At 42.6% G+C, this 26,047-nt stretch overlaps 1 protein-coding gene across 1 annotated transcript in view; it reads left to right on the plus strand.

Moving 5' to 3' along the window:
- Nucleotides 1–227: 227 nt before the first annotated feature.
- Nucleotides 228–26,047, plus strand: part of DCN (decorin) — a 390,395-nt gene continuing 364,575 nt past the window's right edge. The window contains exon 1 of the mRNA XM_078674259.1: nucleotides 228–522. The gene's annotated coding sequence lies outside the window, so the exon portion shown is untranslated. The remainder of the gene's footprint in view (nucleotides 523–26,047) is intronic.

The following is a 26,047-nucleotide window of genomic DNA, read 5'->3' on the forward strand; positions in this document are numbered from 1 at the left end:
AAATCATAATTCGAAAAGCAGCAAAATGTTAGTAGTGTAAGCTCAATTGCAAGCATCATCTAAGCGAGTGTAATTCCGAGTGCACAGCGAATAGGTTTTGAAACGGCAATTAAGGAAAACTTTTTCCTCTTTCTGGAGACGTGGGTGGGGGGATCACCGGGAATGGTTCAAATCAGATGAAATACGGATAAATGATTCTGCTGTGCTGTACAAGTCGTTAAGATCGTGAACAGATGAAAAAGTAATAAAGCAGAGAAAAGGCTGATAAAGTTTCTGGCTAGCTTACAGGAGACATATCATTACCATATGATCTAATGTGGGTGTCAGCCTGGATTGTGCTCATTGAGAGAAAACTTCCTTTGTAACTGGGCTCGAAGCAGGAGGGTTTTCAAGCGACAGTCACTGAGCAGCAAACTGCCCCCTCCTCCTTTCCACACCTGCAACTCTTTTGTCTGGGCTGAATTTTTAGTTTAATTACATCTCTGCTTTGAGAGGTCCACTTGCAGTTCCCCGGAATAAAAGGTACGGATTGAATTAAGTGCATTCTGTGTGCATGCTAACTATTCATTGGAGGCGGTAAAAGAGTGAAAGTATTTTTAGACAAGAGCCCGAAAAGGGCAGACAGTCTGATGCTGGTTTAGACCGGCTGCAATGCTGTGCAGTACGTTTTAAAGACTGATGTGCGCTTCTTTTAGAGCCATGCGTAATTTTCAAAGTTTCCCTTCATCTGTGATTGTTCTATTCGATGCAACTAATAGATTCATAGATGTGTTCGTCCCTTTGCACCTCCGGTTTCGTAGATGAGCTCGTTAACGTGTAATTATGCGTTTTAGGTCGTTTTTAAAAGTGTAACTTGCCTGTGTGGTTTCAGCATTCCCATTATTTGCGTTTTAGCCTTCAGTATGTGCCTTGCAGACATGTCGCGTTCGTCGTGCTTCCCAGCAGCTCTGCTTTGCAAGACCAGACGAAAGCAGTTGTTGTTGGTGTGTGTAACAGAATGTCGACTTTTTAGAGGTATTTTTCAATAATCGGGGACGTGTTATACGCTGGTTCACAGACTGACCTCTGAAGCTCTCTCACCTCTGCAGAGCTGCACGTCAAGCTGCCTCTTGCCCATGGCTGGGGGACATGAAATGCAAGTTCTAGTTCGCAGCTTGGGGGGCAGTGGGTTTTGGACAATAATACAGACAGTAAGGTGATGAACTCAGAACTTCCTGTATTCCAACACCCGGTTTGCAGCTGATGCGCCTCAGTTTTAGAAATGACCTGATCATAAACTCAACTTTTCATTGTGAATATATGTTTTATTTTTGGAGATGGGCTGTCTACTTTGTATGTGTTGCTGTTTCCAATGCTGTCACGAACATAGTTCTGTAATATCCAACCTCATTTAAGGGTGTAGAATGGAATAGCAATTTCTGTGTGAAAAATAATACATTTACATTTTTTCAGTTTTCTTGTTTTCATTTGGTGTGGATTTTAATATGCTTATACCCACAAACTGCACGTCTTGGCTTCGAAAGTGTGTGTTGAGAATTTCACTTTAAACTCTCGGAATATATGTACTGATTTGGGATCTTTTTAAATCATGTCAACCTTTGTAAACTGCATGTCGTGATAGTTCGCTGGCTGACACAATTTAAATATTGATGTATGACCCATGACCTTGGCATGCTGAAAGATATTTGCCTGAACCTGCATTAAAAACTGTTGACATTATGAAAGACATTTTTAAACATACATATGGAGAGCTGCGTACATCTCCATATGTATGTTGAAGACCAGCTGTAATTATTCCTGGGACATTTCTAAAGCCTACAGGAAATTATAGACACAGTGTCTTTTAGATACTGCTAGTACATTTAAACATTAAAGAAGGGATGCTTATTTTGGGACTATGTGGGAAGAGTTCAAGCAGCAGACGGTTCATGATTACAGTAGCTTTCTCTGCCAACTCGACTGGAATGTCTGACTAAGAAAGAAACGCCTTGACAAGGTGACATTAAATATACCTGGCAGGGCTGAGCGATTTTCCAAAATCATGCTCTCTCATTGTCTGGGAGCATTTTCTAGCTTAACCGCAAGGAAAGGAAAACTACCAAAAAGGAAACTCAATTGAGAGTTTTAGAACCAATATTGCATATAAATTATATTGTGCCAACTTTTAAGTAGCAGTTTAACAACTGTAATTGACTCCAGTAGGACTTTTTCAAACAGCAGAGTGCATTGTGCCAGGATGATGCACACTGGCGGATTATAGGCCTCCGCCTTTGTGAGGCTAGAGACACAAAACCAAGTCATCATACCTACACAACCTGTATCTGAACAAATTCAATGTGCTTTAGCATGAAGATGCAACTCATTAGCATAAATGAAACTGGTCTAAGGTTTCAAACCTTGGTTACTGAATGTAATTTAATGATTACTCTTGTCTTAAGCACATTATATGCCCCTGGGAGGAATGTGACCTCCAGGTGCCACTTTAACGTTCGAGAATTGTCGCAATTTCTTTGTAATTTGCTCTACCATGTATGCAGAAAGCTAAAATATGATATACTTATGAAAATCGCCCATCCACAAAACCCACTGCCCCAGCTGCTAGGGTTTGCTTACCATTCTTCACTCCTCCCCTCTAGGATCAGATTCTGGGTCTCTACAAAGGTTGACTCTTTTAATACCACACTTGAGTATTCTTGGTGCAACCAGGTGACAACTGGTACACCTGGACTCACCATACCTGTCACAGGCAAATTGAGCCTACCTTTCATTTACAAGTGGTGAATAGTTTTGCGCCTGCCGTCTTGTGCACCATAACCCAAAAAGACTAGCACTGATGTTAGGTATCACAAGTGCATTATGTAATCCTCCCTTTGGCATTTATTCGTGCAAGAATGCCTGTCAACCACTCCACCTGCAAAAAACACACTAGCATCAACCAGTTACCTGTGTTAAGACATTATTCCTGAAATGCACAACTTGGCACATTCCAAGTTTCCAACACTGCTCGACTTGAAACCATAGGTACACAACCTATCTTTAAGTAACTGGAGCCCTAACTGTCATAAGGAGATGACAGAGTAATTGAGTTTCATTTTGCTGCAAGCATTATCAGCCATACCTTTGGTAGATAAAAAATCTAATATTGTATCACCTATCTGGTTAGTGAAGTTAGATTCATAATTGGTAATTAGATAAAAATGCGTTGTATTTACCAGCATTTCCTACCAGAAGGCTGCCAAACTAGTTGTCACATTACACTTATCAGCCTTAAGTCCTCCCTCTTCCAGGATCAGGCCCTCAGCCTCTATTGAAGTCTGACTCTTACACTGTTGCTTTTAACATAATCAATGGCTCTACCAAGTGACAAGGTGGGATAATTAGTCAAAATGGCCAATTAATGCCCCGGTTGATTGGACAGCCCCCACCACTACTCTGCTAGACATCTAGTCAGGAGAGAGACAGACCTCCATCCAGTCAATTGTGAAATTAACTCTAGTACACTATATCACACACATATAGATATACTGGTATTACCATTCTTGACCAGAAACGTTATTCACTGAAGTAAAAAGGTCATTTTTCAGAAGAATGCTATATTCCCTGGATTATATGCAGCCTGCCTGTCAGCAGGTCGGACAATGCATACTCTGATATTAATTACTCCTGGCCCTGGACACAACCTACAGCTGTCCAACCAATCTGTTACTGTCTCTGGCATTCATAACCCACCAGGTCTACTTACATAGTGGATAACTACAGTACTCTGGCTATCTCAACAATTGCAGTGCATTGGTTATCCTTAGCACCACATGCACATACATATATTGTTTCATTATCTCCACAACACAGCTTGACAATGCACTTGTGCCCTTCATTTTCATCCTCTCCACACCCTTTATTCCATTCCTGTCTACACAGCTGCCCAAAACACTTGAAAAGGCACCTTTCCTCCTTCTAAGTTGTTACCTGGTGAAACTTCTCAACCTTCTTCGATATGCCTGCTGCATATTCAATGCATATTTGATCTGTTACACAAAAAAGCTTGTAGATGTTGGATCACAATCTTCCTTAACAAGTTCCATGTAAACCTGTTTCCACTGTTTTCAGGAGTGCACCAATCATGGAAGAATGCTTTGCGATTGCACTGTGAACCCAAGGAAGGATTACATTTGAGGATTCAAGAATTTATAAAACACCCAAATATTATGATCATCTATTCCCTTAATATACCCTTGCAATGGCCATATGGATCATAAAATGCTTCCAATAGTACTCTATCGAGGATTCCTCAAATGGTATAATTAATCAAGCAACCAGTATTTATATAACGCAGCTTATCACCTGGGGGCATCCCGGTGCTGAGGAGTGATGAGCCTCAATTAAAGAGCCAGGGCTTGAGTTCCTTCCTGAAGTCAACGAGTTAAGGGCAGGTACAGAGGTTGAGTGGGAGTCGTTCCAGGACTTGGAGGTTAGGTAGGAGAAAGAATGAATTCCACTGCGGCTCTGCCGGAGGCGGGGGATGTGTACTGTGGATTTGGATGAGAGTTGTCTGGTTGGCTGGTGAAAGGTCAGGCGGTGGTTGATGTAGGATGGTCTGGTGTTGTGGAAGGCCTTATAGACGTGACTCAACGGTTTTAACTAGCATCTTTTCTGGACAGAGAGCCAGTGGAGGCTTCTGAGGTGGGGGAATGCAGGTCCCTTTGGAGATTTCGCGGCCTGTTCTGGCTGAGGCATTCTGTATGGTCTGTAGTCTTTTGAAGAGGTGGGTGTTGGTTCCAGCTTAAAGTGTGTAGAGTCTACTCAGCTGGTGATGAGGACTTGAGTCACGTTTGCCTGATGGAGATCCACTTGAAGATCCCACGAAGCATGCAGAGGCTTTTTTTCATTTTTCTTCCTGTCTACCTCTTACACAGTCACTTGCTACCTCCAAAGTTACTTTTTGGTAACGACTTTTTAATCGTTTCTGCTAAAAAAAATTGCAGTGCATACCTGCAATAAGAAAATTACTTTACTTTTTACTAGTGTTGACTTGGTGATCCTGTTTTCTAGGGAGGTTCCCCTCTGGTTCTGCCAACTAATCATCACCCTTCTTGCTAAAAATCTAACTGGGAATTTCAATTTCCCGTTTTCTTTGATTTGTCACAAATATCAAATTTACTAACCACACTGCTACACTTCAATTTGACTTTGGGAAATGCCTTGTCTAAAAAAACACCTCTAACCTCTCCCAGAATGCTGTAGTGCTCTGTCTCTCATATTTTGAATCAATTTAAATTTTAATATTAACTTTAATTATCTTAAGGGTCTGAGACATCAAGGATCACTTCACATTCTTATTCAATCTGTAAGCCCAAAACCCCAGAGGACCTGTCGCAAGGAGGTCATTTTTGCTTTTATTCTTGATACCGGTTATTAAAAAAATTAAACTGAAAATAAAATAGTACATCATCAGAGTCATTAATATAATAACTGTTGCAGAGAACTTGTATTCAGCTGAAAACATATTCCCATGAGGCTCAAACTTTGAGGTTAGTTAGAATCAGTTTTTTCAGCACTTGGCCTATGAACCTACTGTTGAGCCAAAATATAATGTTCTGATTTGCTAAATGATCTAAAACTGACAAAGCTACCAGAGTGGGAAAATATTCTAAAACGTTTATTCTGGAGCCTGATCATGTTAAACCATTTGTTCGACACCTCTGCCGTGGAACTAATTCTTCCTGCTGTATTGGGATACCATTCCAAACCAGACACAATGAAACCACATTTAAATCTCTCATGAACTAAGTTCAAAGCTCCACGTTGCAGGAAGTGTCCTTCTTTTGCATGATGGCCTCCCAGATTGTCCACTTTGCAGACTTTAGAGCTTTGTGTACTTTACACTTGGTAACCAGAGGTAAAGTGCCTGTGTCCTCCCTTTAACATGGGTGAACTGTCCTATAACTAAACGCCACATTTAACTTGCCTACAAGTCCCTGATATACGGTGTAGAAGGTGAAGCCATGGCCTGGACGTTGAATGCCCCTTGTAGACTATAGGATCTATTATGCCATCCACTACAGTGGCCCAGCAAACATGACTGGCCACATAAACTCCAGTTTAAACACTGCTATGTGTCGAATCAAAACCAAATTTATCTAGGCCCAGCAGCCCACAAGGCAGGGTGCATGGTATTTACAAGTCAGACATATAGATATTTGAAGGTAACATGTCCTTGCAGTGAATAACACTCCAAAGCTATTTCACTGGTAAATGGCTCCTGCCAACTGGGACATTGGTTTAAATATTAATTCTGCTAACCCTGGACTGGAACCAGCCAGAAATAGGATTAAAGCAGTCTTTTTAATATGTATTAAAAGCTTAACTTAATGGTGAAGTCAGATTACTTAATACATATTATGGGAAAGTAACTTTTAGGAAGCCACCTTTTCCCTGCCTAAAGATTCTAGATGATAATCTGCATTAGCTTTGCAGTAGTGGTCCAGTGGGCGATTAGCTCTGATGAGCTGTTAAAACAGCTACCTGAGCAGAGACAATGCCTTGGGAGGTGGAGAGTGTTTTCTCTTCCACCATCAGTAAGACCATTCAGGGTACACTCAGGAATGTATTTTACTTCAAAGGGACATACTCTGGAAAGGCCCCACTCTTTCCTCTCCTAATCAGGTAAGCACCAATGCCAGAGGAGGGAGGCTGCCCCCTAACCTGATTTGAAGTGACCCAAGAGGAGGGAATTGTTTTTTTTACTGGCCACACCTCTGAGTAGACACTCAGGCTCTGCACAAGGAGTTTAGGCTTCCTCATTTTAGACTTTAGGAGTGAGAGGAACTGCTGCAACCGTGGGTAGGCTAAACGCCTTTGAACATTTACCACATTAGTTAGATAGGAGCAAGCAGTCACCCACTAGTTGGTACCAAGCATAAATGTGATCACCAAGACACACTCTTGAGAGCCCTGGAGACTGGACCTGCTCCCTCTTGTACACTAGACAGAGAAGTGATCTCCAAGAGTCCATTTACTGACCATACCTTTAGCTACAGAAATCTAACAAGTTGTAAGCTCAAGAGACCTTTTTCCTGAAGTGCCCAACTGAACAACTGAACCTGATATACACCCAGTTGGGGGTCTCTTCTGGAGTAAGTCTTGTCCCTCAAACTCTTTCTGAGTTTCTGGGACCCTTGGCTGTGTCTAACTATACATTTCCTACCACCTCTTAAAACCTGGGATTTAGGATATTTTTCAACTTACAAACCTCTAGAGGACCAGTACCAATCACCCAACTTACCCAACCAAGGCGCTTTTAAGCTAGGCTATTGAAACAGTTTTCTCAAGTTCGGAGCTTCTCTGTGGAAACAAATCTGATTCAGCAGCCCCTCTGCAAGAAGGTATTTGGCCTTTTAGAACTTAGAATTGGATAGAGCCTCATCTTTGTTCTGCTGAAAGTTTCTGAGCTAAAAGAGATTGGAGGGCTGATATTGTCTTTTGGCTGGCTGAGGTAAGTCTTTCAGGGAGACAGAGATTATTCCTAGTTGCCTTGGCAGACTACCCGTCTGCCAAATTTAGAAGTGACCACCTTCTGGAAGTCATTTATGAAGGATTGGCAGGAATGGCTGTCACAACTGTTCATAGCAATGCTTTTTAACTGTTGATAAATGGCTCCATCAGCCTGGTTGAGCAGTCTGCCAATACTTTTTTCTTATTTCCAAAATGAAAATCCCACCTCAGGACTTTCTTTTTTTTAAAAAACAACAATGCTCCCCTTGCCACGAGAGTTATCTCCCTTGAAATTGGGACAATAGACCGTTTTCTCTGCCCTTTACTGCCAGGCTTAGTAAAAACATCTACAGTTGCAGCCTTCTGCCTTGCACCGCTGAAGGATTTTGACTTCCACAAAACAATCTAAGTAACAACAAGGTAAAACCTCCGGCCTTGGTTGGCCTCAAATAACATCTAGATCGTAGCCTACCATGACCATTGACTATCATTTGCACTTTGCACTTTTTGGCTCCATTTTCACTTGAAACTTTTTAATAATTTGTTTATTGAGTTTCATATTACAATTACAAAAAATGCAGTAAATACTTAAAACACCATCATAGACACTCCGAGTCCACACATATTTTGTGCAGTGAGGGGTACCCTTAATAGCAATACCATATGATTGAACAAGGAGGATATGGCATTGGGACATGTTGATTGCCATGCAGTATGCCTGCGGTAGGAGAGGACCTAGAATCTGAGTTATACAGCAGGTAGAAGCGAATTGGAGCGCAGATATTCGAGGGGTGAGAAGAAAGAAGAGCCAATGCAGTATTCCGGTCTGTCATGTCTTGGCAATGTGTTGCTTCTTCGAGCAGCACTAGATTGACAGGAATAGCTTCTGCATCCAAACTGTGAAGACACAGAATTTAGTGAATACTAGCAGCAGAGATGCAAGGCACAGGCATGTCTGAAGAACATCAGAAGTGTTGCTCAGTAAGGCAGCATTGGGGGATGGTGCAAGCTGGATGTCTGGGATATCAGATCACTTAAAACTTTAAATTTCACAAGTCCAGTTCCCCTTAACAGATTTTTTTCATTTTCATGTCATTTTACTAATTTACCTTTACTCTAATTTTCTAATTCAGTTTGGAATTCCTATTGTTTGATGTTGTAACTTTATTACTGTTTTGGTACTGCAAAAATAGTTTACACATTGCCCTAAAGGAAACCTGTCTGCTCTTTGATATAGCCACATGAGGTTGAGCTCAGGGTAATTTAGTGACTTCGAAGGTTCACTCTGAGAAGAGTTGTGAATATTCCTTGAGGTGGGCAGTCACCCAAAATTATAATCCAGTTTCTTACACATATTGTATGCTTATAGCCTTATCTCAGTAAAATGACCTACAAGGGCCTACAAGAATTTATTGATGGCCTTTCAGGATAACATGCAACCTTTTCGTGCTGCACTGATTGCTATCAGCTTGTCTAATGGTAATCATGATACCCATGTTCCAGTAGCCTTCTTTAAAACCAATAATGACGGCTGATCATAAGGCCCTTAACATTGTCTCATACTAAAGACAACTCATTCTGTTTCCTGAAACATAGCTACCAATGTGCTGTATTCTTTTATTCTCTTCCTGAACACAAATTAAAATGTACTCTTGAATGTAGATTTAGGGTTACTGTACACATCATGTCAGGGTTTAGCTGATATTTTGTAATATTTAGTGGTAGGTTTGGAGTAGGTAAATATGCTTGGATTGAATATCTATCTATCTATCTATCTATCTATCTATCACCCTCACTCTATCTATCTATCTATCTATCTATCTATCTATCTATCTATCTATCTATCTATCTATCTATCTATCTATCTATCTATCTATCTATCTATCTATCTATCTATCTATCTATCTCCCTCACTCTATCTATCTATCTATCTATCTATCTATCTATCTATCTATCTATCTATCTATCTATCTATCTATCTATCTATCTATCTATCTATCTATCTATCTATCTATCTATCTATCTATCTATCTATCTATCTCCCTCACTCTATCTATCTATCTATCTATCTGTCTGTCTGTCTGTCTGTCTGTCTGTCTGTCTGTCTGTCTGTCTGTCTGTCTGTCTATCTGTCTGTCTGTCTAAATATATAATCCTGCTAACATACATACATATACACATATTTATATCCTTGGTGCCCGGAGGACTGAGCACCAAACAAAGGACAAAGGGCCCAAGAGTAAGTGTTCATGAAATTGGCAATCACGCTAAAGCACCAGCTTTCTTCAACCCACTGGGGAATGATTTATTTGTGATTTTTAATACAGCAGCATCCACTTGGACTTTACTTTTTTATGTGAACCAGATTGCTCATCGAGGCAAAAAGCCACTCCCATGGAGGCTGGAAAATGATTAAAGCGCAAAGGTGTTCAACATTACAGTTGCTGTGTTTTTGTTAGCAAGGCTCTTGAGAAAGAACGAAAGTTTGAAATGCGTTGAGCCACAGATTCATGATTGAAGGCTTGGAGCTTGGTTGTGTTGCCATCACTTACCTTAGAGAATTACCCTGCGTGAGGGTGCCCTTACAAGTGGCAAACTTTTCGGGTGGATATATATATATATATATATATGTATGCAGCTTCACGTACTATACTAGTACCACGCACTCCACACAGGAAATTATGATTAGTACTCCGTCCGTATGGTCATATTAGATTTTATTCATAACCATAAGCCAAAAAAGAAAACCCTACGCGTTTCGGCGGATAACCGCCTTGCTCACGTGAGGATCGGGAGCCTCCAGCCCGAGGCGCACCGCTGACGAAGCGTCCTGGTCTTCTTGGAGGAAAAGGGGATTTTGCATATATATATATATATATATATATATATATACCCAAAACCCCTCCAATCACTAAAGGTAGAGGCCACACAGGGGAATACTTTGGAGCCGCTTTATTGGAACAGCGTGTGGCATCATGCAATTCGGCTCCCATGAGCCTTCGTCGGATGCCGCTGTAAGATCAAGGTGCTGCCCCACCTGAGTCCTTAATAGTCCTGCACACTCCCATGGGCGGGAGCTGTGGCACCTCCCCATCACATGACCAAAATAGCCGCGAGAGTAGTGTTGAAACCACAACTCCCAGAAATCACCTTCGTGTCACTGATAATGTGTGGGGGTGGAATCGAAATCAGTCCAGATGTAAACTTGCTGCGCAGGGCTGGACGCAGAGTGTCCGGTTTTAAAATAGCCTTGACGTCCATAGATGCCGCTTCCCTGAGTCCCCTTAACATCCCAACCTCAGTGAAATAAGTGTCCGCTGGGCCGTGAACGGGAGAAAGGCATCCCGTTCATCGTGAAGTCATGAACTGTAGATACAGCAGCCCTTGCATTGCTCACTCGTAGAGGAGGGCTGAGGTAATTCCAATACCTTGGAGTACAAAATACTGCAGAAGCAGAAACCAGTTTTACCTCAGCCAGCTTGCAGGATGGGGCCTCTAAACACACCTCTGGCCGACGTGAAAATATGCCCAAAACCCCTCCAATCACGAAAGGTAGAGGCCACACAGGGGAAATACTTTGGAGCCGCTTTATTGGGACAGCGTGTGGCATGATGCATTTCGGCTCCCATGAGCCTTCGTCGGATGCCGCTGTAAGATCAAGGTGCTGCCCCACCTGAGTCCTTAATAGTCCTGCACACTCCCATGGGCGGGAGCTATGGCACCTTCCCATCACATGACCAAAATAGCCGCGAGAGTAGTGTTGAAATCACAACTCCCAGAAATCACCTTGCTGTCACTGATAATGTGTGGGGGTGGAATCGAAATCAGTCCAGATGTAAACTTGCTGCGCAGGGCTGGACGCAGAGTGTCCGGTTTTAAAATAGCCTTGACGTCCATAGATGCCGCTTCCCTGAGTCCCCTTAACATCCCAACCTCAGTGAAATAAGTGTCCGCCGGGCCGTGAACGGGAGAAATGCATCCCGTTCATCGTGAAGTCACGAACTGTAGATACAGCAGCCCTTGCATTGCTCACTCGTAGAGGAGGGCTGAGGTAATTCCAATACCTTGGAGTACAAAATACTGCAGAAGCAGAAACCAGTTGTACCTCAGCCAGCTTGCAGGATGGGGCCTCTAAACACGCCTCTGGCCGACGTGAAAATATGCCCCAAACCCCTCCAATCACGAAAGGGTGAGGCCACACAGGGGAAATACTTTGGAGCCGCTTTATCGGACCAGCGTGTGGCATGATGCATTTCGGCTCCCATGAGCCTTCGTTGGATGCCGCTGTAAGATCAAGGTGCTGCCCCACCTGAGTCCTTAATAGTCCTGCACACTCCCATGGGCGGGATATATATATATACACACACACTTTTGTCCTGCTGCCGCTGGGCTAGAGAACCTTGAATAAAGCCTTCAATTACTCATCCTGAGTGCACGTGACTTGTCTTTCTGAGTTAATTGCGCATATTTGTGAAAATATGTGTGTGTATATATGTGTATATACATATATATATATATATATATATATATATATATTCACTGAAAAAACCATAGGTTATAGACCATATATAGTTAGGAATTAGCATTTACAAAACCTTGAAAATTCACTGAAAAAAACATAGGTTATAGACCATATATAGTTAGGAATTAGCATTTACAAAACCTTGAAAATTCACTGAAAAAACCATAGGTTATAGACCATATATCGTTAGGAATTAGCATTTAAAAAACCTTATTTTACCCACACAAAACCATTGAAATTCCATATATAGTTAGTTGCACTAACTATATATCGCGCACCCGCAATCCACTGCTGATGATGTCACATATTACATCATTCATGACATGGTCAGTGACATCACTGATGACATCACTGATGACATCTCAAATGACATCACTGATGACATGACTGATAACAACATCCAGTGATTTTTTGTTTCTGTAAAGTTTAAATATGTCTTACATATTGAAGAATGAGTGGATGTGTAAGTGTCTGGACGAAGGATTTAGTAGGTGCATGACTGACTGTATGACTGAGTGATTAAATGTGTCTCACTGAGTGCATGGGTTAGTGACTAAACTGTCTTAATTTGTGCATCATTATGTCTGTTGTTCTGTAAACTGCTGCATGTGTTGATCAGTAGCTATATGAGTAACTATATGGGTTATTGATTGATTGCCCAAGTATTTGTATGGGAGACTGAGTGTGTGTGTGGCTGGCTGGGAGGTGTGTGACTCTGTGCAGATCAATGTGTACTTGTATCAATGATTGTATAAGAAGGTAAGTATGTGTTAGTATATGTTTGAAAATGTAAGGTGCTCTATGTTTAACTGTATAGACAAGAAAATGGAAGTGTCATTGATTCTTTACAGGACTGACTAGGTGTGTGAGTAACTCCATGGATGAGTGGCAGACTGTGAGTGTCTGTATAGGTGTATGAGTGCATATGATAGTGTTGTAAAGATGAGTGATTGTATGTATGAATGATTGTATGGGTGAATGAGTGAAGGTGTGTGTAGACGTAGGAATCAGTGAGTGCGTATGTAGTAACTAGTATTGGTGTGTCAATGGTTTCAAAAATTATACTCTGTATTTAACACTGGGTGAAACAGAGGTTATATTAAAATGTGAGGAGATGCATTGTATTGTCACATGAATGATATCATCAGTGATGTGGTCATTGATGTCAAATGAGATGTCATCAGTGATGTCATCAGTGATGTCATTTGAGATGTCATCAGTGATGTCATCAGTGATGTCACTGACCATGTCATGAATGATGTAATATGTGACATCATCAGCAGTGGATTGCGGGTGCTCGATATATAGTTAGTGCAACTAACTATATATGGAATTTCAATGGTTTTGTGTGGGTAAAATAAGGTTTTTTAAATGCTAATTCCTAACGATATATGGTCTATAACCTATGGTTTTTTCAGTGAATTTTCAAGGTTTTGTAAATGCTAATTCCTAACTATATATGGTCTATAACCTATGGTTTTTCAGTGAATTTTCAAGGTTTTGTAAATGCTAATTCCTAACTATATATGGTCTAAAACCTATGGTTTTTTCAGTGAATTTCAATGGTTTTTTAATAGCAAATATCATAAGCTGTCGAATGTCAAGTACGTGGTAAGTAAAAACATTTTCGTGTTTATGCACACTGATCTGCTTTGAATGCTCCCCCCCCCCCTCATTTCTATTAGGAGTACTCTCTCTTTGCAGATAGTGAAAGGTAGTTAACGCAGGCCTTTGCCCCCGTTGTAATACGTCGTGCCTGCTTCTCTCTCCATTTGATTGATTGTTATCCAAGCATTTACTGTTTTAGAATTGGTTCTCTTTGGTTCATTCTCTATTTACAAACAAACACAGAGTCGCAATACTCTGTTTAGTCTTTGCAGATAACGAAAAATCGTGTAAAAAAACAAAAGGAATCGAGCAAAATCAGTAGGCCACTAATGGGATCTCTTTTTGACCTCGCTAAAATAGAAACATTAGGAACAACCCCTCATGACAAATACGAAACTAGTGAGATGAACTGAACTCCACACCATGATGGCTGCAATACAGCTCGGCTCCGCCACCCACCCCGCCCAAAATAACGATAAAGAGCGGCTGCCATGATTGCTCGCGGAATGGCCACGACGGAGCTACGAAATGGTGGTGCTCTCATGCTAACCCCAGCTTCAGTCTGAAACATCCAGAAACACTGTAGACTACCAATTTGATCAGTTCCGGTAGCGCCCCAATGTAACCCGGTAGAGAAGAACTAGCCCTCCCCTCTTTGACTGATGGTTCTTGTTGCCTGTCCCTTCTGTTGTCATTTAACAGAACTATTTAGCCTGCTGAAAGGGGTTGTGTTCCGACCGCTGGTTGGTGGAGACATTTTGACTATATTCTGGACCTGCGTTGTCGCGTAATGCGTCATATGACGCGCCGCGTTAGCGCATCCGGAAGTCATCCGGGGCGCGACGCGCAGCGCGTAACGTAAGCATAACAGGTCATGTGACTTGTTAATAAAACTTTTCATTGGTTCATTTTACTTTTCTTATTCTAATGATGAAAGGCTTGGTCATATGACCTAAAAATTACGCTTTTTATTACTTCCGAACATTATTTTTTCTTAAATATATGTTATAATGTTCCAGGCTAATATACTTTCCCGGAAAATTTACAACTGTCCTGCAAGTAAAATATATTCTTTTTTCGAGAAAAAGGGCGTTTCTTCGTCCCATGACGGAGCCGTTGAGCAAAAGAGGGTCGACCTGCTGTCTTAGTCGCCGATACGCCTGAATATGAGATTCTTATCGATCACTTTATGTTGCAGGAGTAGAAAACACAACAGCCCTTGACCATTTATCTTTACTGCGTTCCTGCATATTATACCTTTTACCCTTCATGTAATTGGTCTGCTTTATTTCACTTGCCTTTTAATGATTCTAAAACAGTGACTATTATTAAAAACTTTACCAATGTATATACTACTACCATGTTTTCTTTTAAAAACCTTTATTGTGAAAATTTCATTATACAAATACGAGCCTATAACCACGTGGGCCGGCCACGGAGCAAACTGTAATCGTATATGATGAGTAGACATTTACACTGTAGAGGAACGTAACGGGCGGGCCATTAGGTTGCAAGAACTAAGGTGTCTAACAGTTGCGGAATCGGTGGACGTACATTTTATAATTAAAATACGACAGGGCCAGTTACAATAAAATTATCTAGATATACATTTGCGGGCAAGTACCATGGGTGACGTTAATTCGAACTTTCAATAGTACAGTAATGAATAACACATCAGAACTTAATATCAATAGGGATGTCGAAATACTCAATCAATTCTCGTCCCCGCCCGCCATGTGCTTCAAAACTGCATACGTATCTTGTGATTTCAAGGTTCTGCAACCAGTACACAACAAGGAGTTACGAGTCCCATTTATTCCGGCGCCATTTTGGGCGAGGACGGGCAGGTCCAGGATATAGTCAAAATGTCTCTACCAACCATCGACTATGATGATGTTCATATGCTGTATTTATAGAGTAACACTCATCTGTCCACATGAAATTAATTTGCCACAATCTAAACATGTCATTTTAATCTTTCCAAAGTTCTTCTAAATATTTGGGACCGTTTCCCTTGCCTCTGATGCTGTCAGTGCCACTTCTTTGATGAATGTACTGGCAGGTCGGGGGTTCTCCTCCAAATCTCTCTTTTATGCAGCACTATAATTAATTGGTGCCACCTCTCCATATGACGATGCATGGTATAGTTACCATAACTATATTTTTTTTCGGTTCCTCTGGAGAGTACATCGTGGCAGATGAAGCGTATAACGTACCGGGCATTTACCTTTTTTTGCATGTAGAGGAAAGGAAAAAAAAATCGAGCGTCCGAGTTCTAAGGTGTCCCAGGGCCATTTTAGTGGACCAGGCCCAAATCCAAAGAACAGGCCGCCATTTTGAGAGTCCTGTTGCAGCCGCCTGTCGCTGTAGCATCAAGAGCGGCCGAAACTCAGCTGAATGGCAACTGAAACGGTAAAGGGGCGCCCCACTACAGCAGACGAGCCTCCACCTAGGAAGGCCCGTTCACGCCGCCTCCCCCCCCCCCCTTCGGGCACCCCACGCCGTTATTCGGAGCAGTATTGTAGGATGGCCACACCAGTGCAGCAACTTGCTAGACACCACCTCGGTGGTAACCGAATCTCAGCGCCTTGTGGTATCTTCTATTCAGAAAACATTGTTGTGCTGCCTTCGACCTATTCGCCGCAAGTGCGCACGCAACTCAGCTGCATAGCTTGCTAGACACCACCTCGGTGCTAACCGAATCTCAGCGCCTTGTGGTGTCTTCTATTCCAAAAATATTGTTGCGCTGCCTTTGGCCCCATTCGCACATCGGTCCGCTACTGACGCCATCTCACAGGCCAACGGGGCGCCCCACGCCGACTTTCAGCATTGTAGGATGGCCACACCAGTGCAACTTACTAGACACCACCTCGGTGCCATCCGGATCTTGGCATCTCAGTGCCTTGTGGTGTCTTCTATTCAGAAAATATTGTTGCGCTGCCTTTGGCCCCATTCGCACATTGGTCCGCTACTGACGCCATCTCACAGGCCAACGGGGCGCCCCACGCCGACTTTCAGCATTGTAGGATGGCCACACCAGTGCGGCAACTTGCTAGACATCACCTCGGTGGTAACCGAATCTCAGCGCCTTGTGGTGTCTTCTATTCAGAAAATATTGTTGCGCTGCCTTTGGCCCCATTCGCACATCGGTCCGCTACTGACGCCATCTCACAGGCTAATGGGGCGCCCCACGCCGAGTTTCAGCATTGTAGGGTGGCCACACCAGTACAGCAACTTGCTAGACATCACCTCGGTGCCATCCGGATCTTGGCATCTCAGCGCCTTGTGGTGTCTTCTAGTCAGAAAATATTGTTGCACTGCCTTTGGCCCCATTCGCACATCGGTCCGCTACTGACACCATCTCACAGGCCAACAGGGCACCCCACGCCGACTTTTACCATTGTAGGATGGCCACACCAGTGCCACAACTTGCTAGACACCACCTCGGTGCCATCCGGATCTTGGCATCTCAGCGCCTTGTGGTGTCTTCTATTCAGAAAATATTGTTGCGCTGCCTTTGGCCCCATTCGCACATCGGTCCGCTACTGACGCCATCTCACAGGCCAACGGGGCGCCCCACGCCGACTTTCAACATTGTAGGATGGCCACACCAGTGCGGCAACTTACTAGACACCACCTCGGTGCCATCCGGATCTTGGCGCGTTGTGCTGCCTTCGGCCTATTCGCACATCGGTCCGCTACTGACGCGAGCTCACAGGCCAACGGGGCGCCCCACGCCGACTTTCAGCATTGTAGGATGGCCACACCAGTGCTGCAACTTGCTGGACTTGAAACAACAATGGTCCCCAAGAATATGTAGATTCAGAATCAGATAAAGCAATAGTCCACAATGGGAGCTATATTGGCCACTGTCCAGCCGGACAGGGTAGTTTATTTTTTACAATAGAACAAATATTGGGGTGTGGAAGGGCACAGTCCTGTACCGTTTTTGGGAACAAACAGGGAAAGTTTTTAGGCAAGAAGGAGCATAGTTGGCCACTTGTAATTCAGTAGAAATTGAAAGTAGTGCCAATACAAGTGCTAGACACAGCGTAAATCAGACATAATAGTGAGGCTGTGAAAACACTTAAAACAAGTGAAGTGGTAGCTTTTGGAGATATTCGCGCTTAGCGCGAATATCTCCAAAAGTTGGTAATAGGAGATAGCGATGTTAGCGACTGTTTCCAGTCGCTAACATCTTGGCATGCCCACTTTGCATGTCATTAGTGATAAATATCACTGACATGCAAAGTGGGGCCCAAGATGGTCGCCATCTCCTACTAGCGGTCGCTAACTGGTGCTAGCAACAGCTAGGTAATACAGAGATAATTTTATCTCCGCGAAGCGGAGCGCTGTTACAGATATATATCTTTTTTTGAACGTTAATTTCTCAAAATCCACTGAAGCACATATATTGAGACCTAGCAAAGGCACATCGAGCTACCAGTCCCTACAATTTTGCCAAGTTTCGTGCAAATCCATTCAGCCGTTCGATTATTATTATTATTTTTTTTTTGCCCCGCGGGGCCCTTTTAAAACCTCCACATCAAACCTAGGGGGTCAGGGAGGATCTACTATGCCCCCTTATGGTCATTTGCCCCTTCGCTTTGGCCTCCTCTTGTCTCTCGATCCTACCGAGAGACAAGATGGCGGCCGCTACGGACTGTTTGGAATGTTTACAGACGCCGGAGAACCAATCAGCTTCGCAAAGCTCCGTTACGCGAAAAGTACGCGAAGCGGAGCGCTGTTACAGATATATATCTTTTTTTGAACGTTAATTTCTCAAAATCCACTGGAGCACATATATTGAGACCTAGCAAAGGCACATCGGGCTACCAGTCCCTACAATTTTGCCAAGTTTCGTGCAAATCCATTCAGCCGTTCGATTATTATTATTTTTATTTTTTTTGCCCCGCGGGGCCCTTTTAAAACCTCCACATCAAACCTAGAGGGTCAGGGAGGATCTACTATGCCCCCTTATGGTCATTTGCCCCTTCGCTTTGGCCTCCTCTTGTCTCTCGATCCTACCGAGAGACAAGATGGCGGCCGCTACGGACTGTTTGGAATGTTTACAGACGCCGGAGAACCAATCAGCTTCGCTTCACAAAGCTCCGTAACGCGTAAAGTCCGCGAACCGGAGCGCTGCCTGGTCCGCTGTTACAGATATATATCTTTTTTTGAACGTTAATTTCTCAAAATCCACTGGAGCACATATATTGAGACCTAGCAAAGGCACATCGGGCTACCAGTCCCTACAATTTTGCCAAGTTTCGTGCAAATCCATTCAGCCGTTCGGGCTAAAAGTGAGGCCAACCGCCCTATGGAAAACTCAATGTTAAAAACACGTTTTGGGACCCCCCTTTTTTCTCGGCCCCCCCTTGACGAACCCCCCCCCAAATTTTCAGGGGCTGCTCAGAAACAAAATGTTCCATTTTCCTGAAAATTTCAGCCAATTCCGTCCACAAACGCCAAAGTTATTAGACATAGAATTTTCAAAAATCCCATAGTGAAAAAATCCTAACTGTATATACCTACTGGCGACCGCCAGTAGGTCATATATATATATATATATATATATATATATATATATATATATATATATATATATATATATATATACACACCACCAACTTCCAATCCAAAGTACATGGGACAGGAATAGCACTGTAAGTGATGTGCAAAAAATGTATTTTAAACGGAAACATGACAAAGACCGATACAGCCAAAATGCGAAGATGCTTTGTTTCCATCTAAGATACATTCTTTGCACATCCCTGGAGTGCTGTTCCTGGTCCTTTTACTTTGTAAGATTGTAAGCTGGTGATTTGTAAGCGACTGGGCGCAAGTGATTTTTGGAGCACCCCGGTGGTCTGGTACCTGCCGTCACACGCAGCCTGTTATTTGGATATAGAGATATATATGTCTCCAAAGCCGTAAACCTTAGGCAAAAAGGCACTCTTAGGGGCAAATCTTGATGCAAAAATCTAATATTGTTCTTGATGCACAGAAAGCACACCAACTCACTTCAACATAATAGTCTTGTTCACAGTCAATGTGATAAACATAAAAGAAAGACTTTAAATACATGATTTCATTGAAAGTGAGAAAGGGTAAATATGAATACTGTTCCTTAATTGAAAGTTAACAAGATACAAAATGTAAAAGCATGTCAGCAAACCATTTTGATAATCTTGCTCAGGTCTATTTATCTGTAGGAAACGGGACAGTTTGCAGATATTGCCCCACTTTTTGGCCCCATTTAAACGGCTAGATTCTTGTTTTTGTGTGCTCCTCCAGAAGGCTGGCAACACCCCAAAGGGTGGGCAGTCGATCTGTACACCTAAATTGGACTGACATATTTAGGAGGACAGAAATAGTGGGTTCTTGGTAGGAAAAGTGACCCACACCACCGGATGTTGTCACCTCAGGGACAGAGTTGCTGTAGGGAGTAACTAAACATTGGGTACTAGCTCCCAAACCCCTAATTCCCCTAAATCCAGAATTTAAGGGACACCCCTGAAACCAGAACCTCAGCTCTCACCAATATACTTCATGGAAAGACAGCAAGAAGACTGTTTTCACTGACAACAATGGAAGAAAGGGATACTGGATCCCTGTGGCACCAGTGCTTGGAACTGTATAAGTGACTTTTGTCTGACTGTGGCCAAAACTCCCTACCAGAGGGACCCCTGTGGAAGCCAGAAGAAGTTTCAGACTTTCCTGGATTGGTGTCATACTGCAGGTAAACCAATGTGCCGAAACCAAAGAAGTGCTGGCTACTGGGCCCGCCAAGCAATCGCCCAAAGAAAAGTGGTGCTGTGCACTCTGGAAGTTGTAGTCTGGTTCTCCATGAAGCCTTCTTGAGCTGATACCTTCCTCCCGTGGACCTCCAGCAGCCGAAATTCCTTTGTATTCCTGTTACCCCAACTAAAGGCTTGTTGGTCACCAGACTGGTGACTGACCCCGTAAGTCGACCCTGCATTAAGACAGGAGCTCCCACAAACAGCAAACAATGTCAGCAATGGCCCTGCTCTGGTGTACCTGCAAAGTCTTCTGGGAGGCAGTTTCAATATGGAAAAAGCAGCCTTTGTGCTGCAGGATTTATGTTGATTGGCAGCCCCAAGCTACATCTGCACCCAGCCTCACTGAGCAAGGTAAAGGTGAACCGACTTTTGAACCTTGGCTCTAGGACCCCAAAGATCTCTACCATGCAAGGGTACAAAGTAACTTGACCGCAAAGTTACAGTTTGTCACTAAGCAGTTTTACCCATTGACTGCAATATTTAAAGCCTCGTGTTGAAGCCCACTGACTGCTCAGAAGTTACCTCAGCACCCGGATCCCGGATCCCATGAGCAAGTAAAAAATATTCTGAGAGTTGAAACTTGGTCCTGGACCCCCAATGATCTCCAACCTGGAAGGATGGAAGGGAACCCAACCCCGAAGTGACTGTTTGTCACTAGCAGAATTTCCTATTGATCACAATGTTAAATGTCTGCAGTACTAGACGCATTTATATTCTAATGCTTTGAAAAATCTTAATTCTGGTCATATGTAAACGTTCATTTTTTTGTTTAAATTTATAAAAATAAGCTGTATTTTTATAAATTGGTGTTCAATTTCTTTTGAGTCCTGTTAATTACTTATGCGCCATAATGGCACTGTAAAATGCTTAACACATGTTCCTCCAGTGATGCCTGACTGCTCTTTGCCACACTACCAGAACTGAGCAAAAGGTTATTGTTACTGAATCCAAGGATTATCTTTGAGGCATTGTGAGAATCTTATCTGGTAAGGTCTCACAGCCATACCACATGAAATTCCACTTTCCTACTATATCTATCTATCTATCTATCTATCTATCTATCTATCTATCTATCTATCTATCTATCTATCTATCTATCTATCTATCTATCTGCATATCTTTTACTGAGTCAACCATAATGAGTAAGTAGTTAGGGTTAAGCCTCAATTTCCACAGAAAAATTATTCTTTGATTTGTTTATAAATTTGGTACGCAACTATTCAACAAATGTCTATACCTTGCGGCACGAGTCTTAAAAGAAGCTGAAAAGCTTATACTCTACACTTGAGCTTCCAAACTACATATTGGCCCCCTCACACAAAAATCACAAAATTTGAGGTCCTCTCAAGCATTGCTTGCATTTCAATTTATACATATGATGTTGGACCAAATTTGAACATTTAAGCCTACGGGTAGTAAATGGATATTCACAATTATCCTATCTATCATTCTAAATAATATTAGTTTCAGCATTGGCACTGTATCTTCTGGACCCTATCCACTGAAGTAAAAAGAATGCTTGACTTCAAAACTCTATTAGCGAGAATGAGGTTGGGCTGCAAAGCTACTTGTGAGGATTATGGTAAATTATATTATATGGATGTAATGCTTTATCAGATTTAGGCCCAGATCTCTGTACTGGGGTGAATGGATGACATTGCTTTGCATTCTGTCCATCAATTGTTCTTTTTGCATTTGTCACCCTGAGTGGGACGGATTTAACCAAGATCCTTGTGACTGGGGGTGAATGTCTGCATTGTCCAGCATTCTGTCCATCAATTGTTTCTTTTGTATTTGTCCTAAGTGAGAAGGTTACGCCCAGACGTGGGTCTCGTGTTCACCACACCACTGGATTCAAGCTAGCCTGGTTGATGAAGGGTGATGCCCTGAAACCGGTCCTAGTATGCTTGCTTCCTTTCTAGGGAGGACCTGGCTTGGCAGTTCGGGCTGGACTGTTCCCACAAGGAACAGGTTCAAGACTGATTTGCATATGGCTGGGTCCAAACTGGGGTGGTGTGGTGAGCAAAAGAATGATGAATTTAACCCAGATCCTTGTGACTTATGGTGAATGTCTGCATTATCCAGCATTCTGTCCATCAATTGTTTTTGCATATATATTCAGTTTCCTCATCTTCTGTCCCCAGCATGTCCTTAAAGTTCGGCGAGGTCAGAAGGGATGTGGAACATGTTGTTCTATACTATTCAAGATGAAATTAGTGTTTTGCAGTGTATTTTCTTCACTTTAAATGTAATATATTTCAGAATGTATAATGACCCTCACAATGGCGTACATATCGGATGGATTTTTATATTTCACTTCTAACCTTTCTACTTTCCCACCCCCTCCTCTCTAACTACTTTCCAAAAAACAACAAGCGGAATTTATATAATAACACAGTATATTCATCAATTCATCTTCCAGCTTTTGAAGGAGCCCCATAGTAACCAGTCTGTGTAAATGCTTACTATTCACCTGACATGTTGTAAAAGTGCTCTGTTGGCATGTTCTGAAAGTTTCCACTTCACATTAAGCAGCTGGTAGAAGAAATGCCCTCAGGCTAAACTCACAGCAGGTGTGCAGAATATCAGAAAATTCATCATAGAGTTGAATACATCCCACCTCCCCCTTCGAAAACTTCTATTGGGGCGAGTTTCAAATCATTTAAACTTCTACAAGAAAAATGTAGGGAGAGCTGTGAGATATAGACTCCCTTACTCCCACTATTAAATCAGATATCTGTTTTGCAATTAACTGGGAGCTTTTGAAATTTAAAAGTAATAGATCTATCTCATACTCTACTCCTGTAAGCACTTCATCTTTCTCCTTCCAGTTGTCGGCATCACCTCAGATGCTTTTTTGTGGTAAACGATGTTGATACAGTGTGCTTTTAAAGAGTCCTTAGAGGTCAATACACATCACTGAATTAATGAAGGACGCCAATAAAATATTTGTCAAACGTTAACTTTAGTAGAAACTATGGTATATTTAGAGACGTTCTAAAGATGCCCAAAGTAGTCCACAGGTGAGCACTAGAGCTGCCTTTGTCACACGTGGGCACTTCCTTTTTACATTGCCAATGGATGTAAACAAGCCCCAAATGTGACCTTTGTCTCTTGCTTTGGAGTGTGGTTCTCGAAATTATCTGTTCTAGATATCAAGTCAAGTCAAGTCAAAAAGGCTTTATTTCGATAAAAAAATTATCATAAAAGCAACACAGAAAATCACAGTAGTACAATTTTAAAAAGAAAAAACATAAACCTGCAACAAAAACTTGACCTATTTAGAGAGAATTAATAAACAAAAAGAACAGTGAATTTTGCAATAAATATTTAAAAAGAATTTACACAAAGATACTAGCCTATTAGTTCATTAAGTTTTTACAGGTTAGCGAAACCGGTCAAAAGCCAGTTCATTGGATTAATGCGTTTAAAATAGGATTAAACAATCAATTTTAGCCTTTTGGCTCGAATGGACCAAGCCCATGATAAAAATTTGTCTAAAGCACAAACGTAGGACACACGGCTGTCAGATATTAGTATCCTAATTGCTGCCTCATGGCTCCTAGTGCCCAACTGTCGACATAAGTTTTTAAGCCAGACCCTCCTTGGTATTGCATACTCACTGCACTCAAACATGAAATGTGCCAATGTCTCTGGCTTGGCGAGGCATACTGGGCAAAGCTCTGTCATTTTCGCACGAGATCTCCATCGTGAGGTGAAAGAATTAAGGGGAAGGGATCCTACTCTGAATCTGAAATACAAGGCCCTATCAAAAGGTTTTCCAATAATGTCTAGATACAATTCCCGTTTGGGTCGATCCTTGAACCTCAGAAAGTCCTCCGTGAGCCTACCCAAGGTGGTACTAGTGTTCCTCTGAGAAAGGATCCAATCCCAATAGAGCTTTTTAAGAACTAGCTTCGGGGGAGAAGTTCTATTCGACCATGCTTCATTCAGGCCCAGTTTTGTTAGCAAGACCTTCATATCCCTCAGCCATTTGATTTTGTGCCAGCCTGGTAATGACATGATTTCTGCTAGTCCTTGGGCATATCTGCTAAGTTCCTCCACACGCCAGATGCGTGCCCATAACAATAATGGACGGAATTTTGCAACATCATCAATTGGGCGGCAGCCTAGGTCCAACTTTAGGGGGAGTGTAGGGGTGCTCTGCGGGAGGGACATAATTGCTCTACAAAACTTATTTTCTGATCTCAGCAAGGCGTCAGTAATGGATGAGCCCCAAAGTTCGGCCCCATAGAGGGCAGAACTAACACCTTTGGCTGAATAAATCTCGAGGACTGTAGCTATTGGTCTTATTGTACAGGAGCGTTGCTCTTTCAAAAGGGCTCCTGTGATCCTCTTGTGAGTTAGCAACATTTTATCCAAGTGTGGGGTCCATTCCATTTTGTGCGAAAGACGTATCCCAAGATAGTCAAAGACCTCTACCCTTTCCAGAAGCACAGCATTCAGAGTGGGTGAGCGAACTTGTTTTTTAGTGGGATTCAGCACGAGGTACTTAGTTTTACTAGTATTAATTACCAGGCCTCGTTTGGTGCAAAAAGATTGAAAATTGTCCAAAAGCTTCTGGAGGCCCATCGGGGTTTTAGAAATTAAAAGCGTATCCTCCGCGAAGAGGAGGGTTGGTATACGTTCGCCAGCCAGGGATGGTTCATCTGAAGGATGTTTTCGAAGGTGCTCAACCACCCCATTGATGTAAAGAGAAAAAAGGGTGGGAGCTAGGACACATCCCTGGCGGACACCTCTCTCAACCGGGATTCTACCCGTTTTCTCCCTCCCAGGGCCCCACCTAACCTGGGCAAAACTATTGTGGTGCAGCCTAACAAGTAGGGATAACAAATAGTGGGGCAGCCCCATATCGGCCAATACACTCCATAAAGATTCCCTGGGTACAAGGTCAAAGGCAGTCTTTAAGTCGATAAACGCGAGATAAAGACTGCCCTTGCCTATGACCACGACCTTCCAGTACACCATCATGAGTCTAAAAGCTTGCTCAATCGTCCCAGTACCCACTCTAGAGCCTGCCTGATAGTCAGAAAGAATTTTGTTTTCTTCTACCCAATTTAAAATTCTGACCAGCAGGACCTTGCCAACTACTTTTTGGCTGATGTCTAACAGGCTGATCGGCCTATAGTTGGATGGATCGTCCCTGGAGCCTTTTTTGTGGATAGGGACCACCTCAGCCCCTTTCCACGATGAGGGAATAGGGGCACCTTTGCAGATAGCAACAAGTAGAGAATGAATCAATTTCCCCCATTTTAAGCTATCAGATTTTAAAAGGTCGCCAGGAATGCCATCCGGGCCAGCCGCTTTTTGGGGAATAATAGTGCTTATTGCATATTCCACTTCCTTGATCGTAAAATCAAAGTCAGTAGGCCGGATATCATAAATTTGGGGGAGCAATGATGGGGCCACCCCCCCCCATCAAGATCACCATGACGGGTGTAAAGTTTTGAGAAGTGTTTGACCCACGCCTGGCTTGGGATATTACAGGTTATCAGGTCGCTATCTGGCCTATTGCGAGCTCTTATGGTATCCCAAAACCATTTCGAATCTTTTTTAGAGCTAGCTTCTTTAAGAGTAGACCAATAGGCATCTTCCCACTCTC

The sequence above is a fragment of the Lissotriton helveticus genome, chromosome 1_1 (assembly GCF_964261635.1).
Source record: "Lissotriton helveticus chromosome 1_1, aLisHel1.1, whole genome shotgun sequence".
Lineage (NCBI taxonomy): Eukaryota > Metazoa > Chordata > Amphibia > Caudata > Salamandridae > Lissotriton > Lissotriton helveticus.